This window comes from Zonotrichia leucophrys, chromosome 5, assembly GCF_028769735.1.
Source record: "Zonotrichia leucophrys gambelii isolate GWCS_2022_RI chromosome 5, RI_Zleu_2.0, whole genome shotgun sequence".
Lineage (NCBI taxonomy): Eukaryota > Metazoa > Chordata > Aves > Passeriformes > Passerellidae > Zonotrichia > Zonotrichia leucophrys.
In genome coordinates, this window is record NC_088175.1 from 13,057,244 (window position 1) to 13,067,309 (window position 10,066).

Genomic DNA, 10,066 nt, shown 5'->3' on the forward strand with positions numbered 1-10,066 from the left:
TATTTCAGAGAAGGAGGAATTTCAAGAGATCCCTTTAACTCTGCAGAATACGTGTTCACCTCTTTCTTGGTGCTACATGTTGTGGTTGTTGCTCTTGTACTGAACACTGACAAAGGATTTGTTTGGTTTTACAGCAAGATATTTAAATAAGTAGATGCTCCACATTGGAAGGACAGTGTGGACTGTATGTCCTTGTTGTGTAGCACAAGAGTGTGCACCACACAATCCTAAAACAAAATAATAGATTCTGTAGAAGTAACATACTGAAGATAAGTCACAAGTCTTGCTGCACACCTTAAGTGCTAGAAAAGGGTTTGGGTTCTGCATGACAGATAGGTTTCCTCCACAGACCAAAGACCACATTCTTTGTATCTGAATGCATGGAAATGAAAATCTATTCACAAAGAGACACTAAAATTTGGAAAAAAAGAAAAAAGAATATGTCCTGGACAACATAGGAAGGAAGAGTTATCAAGGTGTTATGGCTGACTCATTGCTCTGAGTCAACCTTAGATAAGTTCATGATTCAAACAGATCTAAAACATATTAAACCCAGTTTGGTTTAAAATTATTAGAAAAATGTGATGAGGTTTGGTAGCAAGCTGTTTTAAAGTCCATTATAATCCACTTGTTCTGTGTTCAAAGTCTGAGAAGGTTTTAGGGAGAAATACAGCATTTTATAAGAATCTGAGTCCACTGACACCCAAAAGTGTGGTGCAGTACTTGTGTGGAGTATTTCTGAATTTATGTGGGAAGGTTTTGTTGTGAACAGTGTTTGATGGGTTACATCCAGCTGCTGTCTGAGGGCTGAAGCAATCAGAGAATGGAAGCAAGTACAGAAATTCACAACGATTTGGGTTACAGACAGTCCTGCAGACTTACACTGGTGAGTGCTGTTCTAACCTTATCTACTTGCAAGTCTTCAGTTAGACAGTGTTTGGTACACTAAAAAGTATTTTCTTAACCTGCAGAAACCATCAGAAATGCAGCTATTACTAACAATAGAAGAATTTATATTACACAGAATTTAGGCTTTGAATGATGCATCTAGTAAAAGCAAAATGAAGCATACATTTATTTTAAGAAAAATGTTTGCTGTTTCCCCTGGAAGGATTCATATGGTATCCAAAGTCCTGCTGTGCAGAATCACAGGTAACTGTGATCCATTGTGACCGAGTGTATATTTAAGCACTTTCATGTTAAAATTCTTTTTTCACAGGTCCCTGGAGATCCCAGTTGGTTAAGGTTTTCTAGATGACAATTCACCATGGAACTACTGTGTTTATCATAAAAAACCCAGTCAAGTAAATTTATGATAAGTCTGTGAGAGGAAATACTAATGGTAGAAGTGCCTTTTGGTTAGAAAATATGTGCAGGAAATTCAAATTCACCTCAGCTGCAGGCAATTTGAATTTGTTCTTTTGTTTTATCATATGATGTCTTTATCATTAATCTTCCTCTTTCATATCTTCTGTTGAATCTGGACCACCAGATGCAAGAAAAAGTGGAGCATATCTAGTCACTAAATCTGGTATTGTTTATTGTGTTTTCTCTCTAAATTAAATATTTGCTGCACCAAGATCACAGACTAGAAAAAAGAAGCAAACCAAAACCCAAACCAAAGAAAATTCCTACTGTAACTTGAGATCTCTGGGTTACATAGTTCTTGTTCCTGAGTTTCCTATTTCCTTGCTCCCATACCCTTGTCCTCAGTAGTAAGTAGATTACTAACTACTCTTTTCTGATAGTTTAAGTCTTCACTTGGCAATGTTTGGGTGATGTACTTTGATCTCCTGTTTCCTTTTCCTTTTCCCCTTTGCCTTTCCCTTCCCTTTTATCAGTGTGGGACCATACAAGAGCCCAGAGAGGCACACAGCTTCAAAGGCAGGCAGTAGGAGAGGAGAAATGGAAATGGTAACCTCCAGGGTGAGAGCGGCTGTGCTGTGTAATACAAGAGGCCAGGACAGCTTGGTCGTGACATCCACGTAACCTTGAGCAGCAGCTGCTGAGGTATTCACCTCCTTGTGTCCCAGGAAGGTAAATGGTCTTCATTTAGCAAGATGACCAAGGACTGTTAACATCCACTTACCAAGAATTCCTTGTTCACTCTTAGTTTATTGCTTATATAATGCTTTCTGCTAAATCTTTGAAAGATGAGACTCTGGCATATGCTTCACTGAAGAGTTAAATGGAGTATAGAAGGACAAAGGAGGATTCCATAATATGGGCTATAGACCTTCCATGCACCATTACATTGCAACCCAGGCACAGGACTTACAGGATATATATTTAATTTGAGAGGCTGCCCTGTTAGCCTCTTATGCATTTGCTCACTGTGGAGTGAAGGTGTGCTACTCTATTCTACCTGAAGTCTTTAGACTAAACCAAACCTTTGAGCACCTTAAAAGTTCTATCTAGCCAGAAAAAAAGGGCTTTTACCAAGCTATTTACACCTTCTGTATCAGAGTGACCATAAAACCCTTTGAGGCCATCACTACATATCTTGACATTTCTAAGTTCTACCACAATAAATAAAAGGACAAGGGTAGAAGTCTTCATTACTGAAGTGCTGAAAGCCTGACAACCTTACAAGAAGTTGAGCAGAGCCAGCTTCTTTGTTTTGACAAGGTTTTCCTCTAGGATGATCAGTGAGAAAGCCACATTAAATGATGACTCTTTCTTTCCACTTCCACGTGTTTCCTCTGTGAACCTGAGAGCACTGGAAAACTCTCTCCTCAACTTGCCATCTTGCAAGTAACCTGGCAGTCAGATCTAGGCTCTCTGCCAAAGATGGTCCTTGGCTTTACTTTACTATTTGTTCCAATAAAACTTGTCTTTCATAAAGTGAACCCATGTTGTAGAATAAAAACTTCCAAAAATTTACACTTCAGTCTTGCATTCCCAGGTGTGAAGAAAGTTTGATGAGTTAGAAAACACCTGAGCAGCCTTCCCATGTGTAGAAAGGTATTAAAGAGGCAGGTCATAAATCCTTTTGTTCTTTTTCACAAACACATATTAAACAAGTTTCCAAAACTAATGGTGCAATTGTGCAGTGGTTGACATACTTCTCATATCTCACGAACTAGAAGTCAGCCAGCTGACTTCTGAAGCTTTCAAAACCATTCATCTATCATTCTAGGTATTGATCTTTGTGCATTGTAGGGAGGTTTCCATCATGGGAATATGGCATAAAACATTATTTCAATTACTTGCCCTAAGCTACACCAACCTTTTGGTTTGTTGTTAGATTTCAAGGGCTGATGTATTGGTCAATCAATTAAGATGGATTACCAGCATTTCCCTTTGCAGTTCATTTCAGTTTTACCAGTGTTTGAGGATACAAACCAGAGTGAACACTAGTATGATATACTTTATTTTACAGGCTGCAAACAGAAAACAATATTGCTATCTTCATTCAATTCCTCTGGAAAGGAATGGAAAATAAATGTTGCAATAAGTCTCTCATGTGTCTTGTGTTCCTTTGCTGGTGACTGAAGGACATTTTACATTTTGCACTTTTGCACTGACTCTGGCTACCAGCTACCCTATAATCTTCCAGTTTCAAGTTGCTGTTGTCACATTGTCAGAATCAGTGAGTCTTCAGTGATGGCGAATTATTGTTTGTAGCCGTGCCTGTAGGTATTAAAGTCTTCATGAGGATCTGGTTAGAAACTAAAACTAAGCTAAATGGGAAACTTCACAATAGAATTTTTAGAGCCAGTGGAAGAAGGAGTCAGTGTCTCCCTCCTGCTGTTCACTCTTGCCATTGGAATGGCCCACTGGGCTGGTTTGGCAGAAATGTTTGTGATAGCTGCTATGTGGTGGGCTGAACTGGGGAAGGAAGAAGGTGGCAGAAGGCCAAAAAACAAAAATGTCTGGGAAGCTGGTGGTATCAGTTACCCAGGGTAGTTCAAACAGTTCCACTGCTGAAGTTTTAGCCACAGCCTCAAAATTCAGCATTCAGGTTTTCTGGCAGATCAGGTTTCAGGTTTTCCTTCAAGACACAATCAGATACATCTGGGTCAGAGCCTGGAAACTGTTCCTGTCTGGGTCGGGTTTGACTTGGCCACAACTGAAACCACAGGAGCTCTTTCATAGAACCAAGTGACTGGAAAGGAATCAGACTGAGGTTCAAAACTTGGCTTATCTTAAAGTGATGTTATCTTTAGTATAAGCTTATTTTTTGTGTTGCATTTTGCATGTGCCCCTCTGATTATGGGGTTATACAAGAGGTAGAGTTAAAAGCAAAAATGTTCTCCTGCTATTTGCAAGATACAAAAAACAATTCCAAAACCAAATCAGTTTCACTTGCAGTGCTACTAGAAAAGGCAATCTGTGCAGCAGCATGCACAAGATAACTTACTGTCACTCTGTATAAGCTTGGCAATTTACTTAAAACAATGTAATTCAAACTTTTCATTTAGTAAATACCACAGATTTCCATTGAATATTAGCGAGTTGATGAGCCCGATTTAGTTAGACATTATAATTAATTGTTCCAAAAATGCTAAGCAAAGGGCAATAATCAAATAATCAATTATCCAGTGGCTTTTAATTGAGCTAGCTACTTTTATTTTTTATTGTCAGCCTTTTAGAAGTTTAGGAATCCATTTTAATGATCAGAAAATTGTATCCACGTTTATGGAGATTTAGATACTTTAAAACAAGGATAAAATTCATGCCTGGTTCAAAGACTGACACATATAAGAAAAATACTCCATTTACTCTACTTTTTAAAGTTAATGATGTGTGTATATAATAACTTAAAATCTAATATCTCCAAGTGCTAGCTATGGATTTTGCAGAACAGCTGGATACAAGATGCATGCTAATTCAGAGAGCAGCTGGACTTTCCTCCGCTGTTGTGAATAGACAGGATTTAAATGGAAGGTTGCTACCTGCTGCCAAGCATAATTTTCAAGTGTTGTGCTCTCCTGGGATGTTTTGATTGAATTAGGAGGTTTCAGCTAGTTCAGTGAGTGAGATGCAATGAGTAGCAACAGGTTCTGTTCTCCACACATTATTGGACACAATATGTAGGTCTTTTGCTCATTTTTAAGTCTGCAAGTGTAAATTCCTAAAGTACTATAAGAATTGTCTAAGCTTTTAAAGCCATATTAGATATTTCCATACATTAAAAAGACATCCAAATATTGGACTGTCCCCATATACTACATTATGTATTTTTCTACCCCCAAACTAGACTGTTTATTCAAGAAAAAAAAGGTTCTGTATGACAAAAAACCAAGAAAAATATGTTACATATAATGACTGCAAGTGGCTGGAAGAAAACATCCTGTACTTTTAAATTCTTTTATTCTCGCCTCCCATCTGTGCTGCAGGAATTCACTATCTTTATTCTTGCCAGATTGCTTTATCCCCAGAGCAAGTATGACTTTATTATTCCAATTTTTACAAGTTTGAGTTCATGTCATTTTTCGGACTGAAGGCTTTACCATTTCTGCTTCTGTTTACTCAGCATGAATATCTAGTACGTGTAGTAATTCAGTTTAGCCTTATCAGACATGGAGTCCCATAGTAACAGTGGGGAATATCTTCATTATTAATAATATTATGGGTACAGAATATGACTTATGGAAGCTGTGTCTGTGTATTTGTGGAGTTTCTCTAGTGTTATCTGTGCTCTGCTAATTAGAATTTAGCTGACAGATACACAGAGTGAAAAGGAGGAAGGATATTTTTGTTTTGACTGTTAATTACAGTCAGCTCTTGTAATGTATCTGTACTGGGCATTGCAGCATAGAAGAGATGCAAACAAGCTCAGCTTTAAATCTATGTGCTAAGATAATAAAAGGAATTTACCAATGAAATATGGAGCTTCATGTAAGATTCCCAAAGATGAAGAGCTGAGAAAGCTAAGAAAAGTGAAAAATTAATCTTACTAAAATTGGATAGATTCTGTGGGCTATACTGGCTGATTTGCTGTCACTCAGTGTTATTGTTGCTCTGTCTGCTCCGTACCATCACAGCCTGGAGGAGAATAATATCAATCTTCTATGAATTCAATTGAACTGCTTTCCGATGGTACCAATCTACAAGAAGCTTGGAAATGGATTTAGTGCAATGCATTGAAATTTTGCTCACCTTCCACATAACAGAAATCACTGGGAGTATTGAGAGCTCAGCTTCTCCTGGGCCAGTACCAAGAAGGAGCTGAACTTTCAGCTCAGACAGGCTTGAATACACAGCACACATATTCAGTGGTGATCTGCATGTGTTCCTGCCATGTGTTTTGCATGTAGCAATGCCTATGAGGGAGTGGAAAGTATTTTGTCTGTATTTTTGTTTTATTTGACTGCACTTCTGACTGTTATATTACAGGAGAGAGAAATTAGATGTAACACATCTTCAGCCATGGGTAACATATCTTCAGACATGAAGGAATTCCTTCGTCTCAAGGCTGCATTTACACCAGGCACACTGTGTTCTTCTGTCCCATGGAGTGGAATATGTTTCACTTGTGTGTTGGGAATCTGGCAGCATTGATGGAAAAATGGCCACATGTCAAGGCTGCAGGTGGAAAAGGCTGCTTTCAACAGCTCCTCTTGGAGGGGGAGCCTCTTGGGAGAGTCTTCTTCATATGTTCTTTGTTGGGGAGCTTCACTGCTGGGCTGCGACCTTGCTGCAGTTCCACAATTCAAGGCAGCCATGGAGTGGAGAAGCTGTGTGATCCATTTTGATACATGGGTGAGATGTTAGTGATGAGCAAATGTGAGGCAGAAGTAAGCTGAGGGTTTTGTTTCAATGAAAGAGGCTTTCTAGACCTGAAATAGTGAACAAAAAGACTTTCCACCAACAGCCTAAGTTGCTGGAGTTTTTTTTTAAGATCTGAATTATTTTTAAAGAAAATTTGGGACAGTCTTAGTGATTGTAACTGTTTTTCACCAGTGTCTTTTTCTGAACAGACAGTTCTAAATTCTGCTACACGTTTTTTCCATTGAGGTACTTATATTTGCCTGGAACAAGCTTCTACACCTGAAGTAAGCACAGAAAGGGTATTTGCACTATTTATTTATCTCTATCCTGAAGAAGCAGCCAAAGAGGCACATGAAAATATATTCACAGCCTGAATCTGGTATGAAGTTTGGAAAATACACCTTACAGACAAACTCTGAGCCACAACACGTGCTGCTGGCATTTTTAAAAAATGTCTATGTCAACTAAAAAATGAGTCCAGCAAAACAGAAAAAACAATCTGGAAGAAGACATTAAGAAAAGATACAGCACAATATGTTAATATCATCAATTTGTAGAGATGTTCCCACTATCATGCTCTGAGGCTGCCCAGGCAAACTGTTTCTTTTTCCAGTATTCAGAGGATCTCAATAGGGAACGAAACCAGTTGTTTCTCATCTATTCCTGGTAAAATTTCAGAATGTTTGGGGCCCTTGGTTAAATGATTCCTAGAGCTCATGCTTATAATTTCTCCCCCTTCTTTTAAACTAAATCCTTTTAGTATCACTCAGACTAGAATAAATTTATGTTCAACATGAATATTATTCCCTGCCCCTTACATCAGTGGGAGCAGGAGCAGAGCTTGTTTTAGAACCAGTGGAAGTATTGGCAGGGACCTTAGAATTTGTGCATAGCTTTGAATCCTACAGGCAAACAATAGCATGCAGCAGAAACTCCTACTAAGCTGGTGTAGGGGGTTGATGTTGGCCCAATTCCTGGCACCCACCAAAGCTGCTCACTCACTCCCCTCTGCAAACTGGACAGAGGAGAGGAAATTTAAGTAAGGGTTCATGAGTTAAGATAAGGACAGGGAGAGATCACACATCAAATACCACTATGGGCAAAACAGGCTCCTACTTAGAAATATGAAGTGAATTTATTGCTAACAGCATCAGAGCAGGGTAATGAGAAATAAAATATGCCCATAAAACCACCTTCTCCCTCTCCTCCCTACTTGCCAGCTGTCCTGCCTACCCCAGCAGTGCAGGCAGACAGGGAATGGGGGTTATGGTCAGCTCATCACCTGTGGTTTCTCCTCCTGCTCAGGGAGAGGAGCTGTTCCCCTGCTGCACTATGGGGTCCCTCCCATGGAGACAGTTCTCCATGAACTTCTGCAACCTGGCTCCATTTCACAAGCAGCAGCTCCCTGCAACCCACTGGATGTGATTCCATCCCATGGGCAAGAGTTCTCCCCAGCCTGCTGCAGTGTGGGTCACTCTTCCACAGGGTGCAATCCTTCAAGGACAGGCTGCTCCAACCTGGGCTCCTCTCTCCAGGGCTCCCACAGGCTCACAGCCTCCTCTCAGGCATCCTCCTTCTCCTGTGTGGGCTCCTCCCCGGGCTGCAGGTGGATCTCTGTATCCCCATGGACCCCAGCGCTGTGAGGCACAGCTGGCTCACCATGGTCTGCACCATGGGCTGCAGGAGAATCCCAGCTCCTGGAGCACCTCCTGCCCCTCCTGGACTGGCTTTGCTGTCTGCAGAATTGCTCTTCTCACATGTTCTCACCCCACTCTTCTCTGGCCACAACTAAAACTGTACAAGCCCTTTTTGTTTTCCTTTCTTCCTAAATCTGTTATCACAGAGGTTTTACCACTATTTCTAATTTGCCCAGCCTTGGCCAGTGGCACATCTGTGTTTGGAGCTTCCAGGGATTGACTCCACTAGACATGAAGAAAGCTTTTGGCAGCTTCTCACAGAAGCAGGGCCTGTAGGCACCCCCACTATCAAAAACCAGGCCATGCAAGCCTAATACACTTGGATATCTAGTGATCTCTTTTTTAAAAGGGCAAGCATGACGTAAAATTAGCAGTCAGGAGATAGAAACTAAGGAAAGAGAGCATGATGGAATTTGGAATTTCCTCTGGTACATTTGGCAAGTTTCAGTCATTAAGTTAAAATAGGTGCAGTTAATTTTGGGTTACTGAAGGAGGTGGACATTTCATGATGTTCATTCTTCCCTGTGATCTGCTTCTTTACTTCTGAGATAATTAATCTCTCATTGGTTAGGAAAAAGATGAAAACCTTGTAGTTCAGGTACACAGTTTTGACATTTTCTATCCACTTTGCCACATCCCTTACAATAAGGCCAAAATGAGGGAATTTTATGTCAAAATAAGGACAAAAAAGGGGAAGACTAAATAGAGCAAAATTAACTAATTCAACTTCTAGGAAAAAAACCCACTGTGATGCTGATTATTTCTTAACAGTTCAACTACAGTCACTGAATGTAATATTAATAGAAGCAAGATTCATGGGTCTGTAAACAGTTATGGAAATATAACTAATGCCAGAGTTTCCTAATATGAATTGCCATTAGCAAGTGGTTAATGGTTGAAAAGGACTTGAAAGGAAATGGTAAGACACCCCTTCACTGGTCTAAAGGGGCAAGGATATTGGGTGGCTGTGTCTGCCAGCTCCAGGGGTGCTGGAGAAGCCCTCAAGGGCTGGACATGACTCTTGTGACCCTCAGGCCGAGTCACAGCTGCCCATAAAGCAGAGCTCTTTGTTATCCTAAATGCATGTCCAGATCTTTTCTGATGCAGCACAGTGCATTATTATGCCTCGGATGTCTTTTGCCTGAATCCTGAACAAACAAACTCCTTATTAGGAAAAGAGGTATTGCACAGACATATCCATGTGATGTATTGTAAAAATGGTTGCCAGAGCCTTTGGAATAAATGTGAAAAGAAACAGCTGACAGTTCAAAACTGAATTGCAAATCTTGTAGTTCTGCAAAGTTACAAATATACAAATCTTATTACACATCTACTGAGTGACTACATTAAGGTGATTCATGAAGATATAGAAAATTCATCCCTGTCAGCTGGGGCCAAGAAGGACAAATTGCCCAGGAACAGCTTATTATGCTTGTTCTTAGTATTTTTAAAATGAAGGCTGACATTTATTTCTAAGATGGTATAACACACAAGGGAAGATAACATTCTCTGCTACTACCGAGCTGTGAACACCTGCATTCAATAATCATTTGCATATCTCCTCTTTAATTCAAGGATTTAGATTCCCTTTACAAATATTTACCAATTAAGCAGTTCAACAAACTAAGCAGAGGGAACATATTGTTATATTT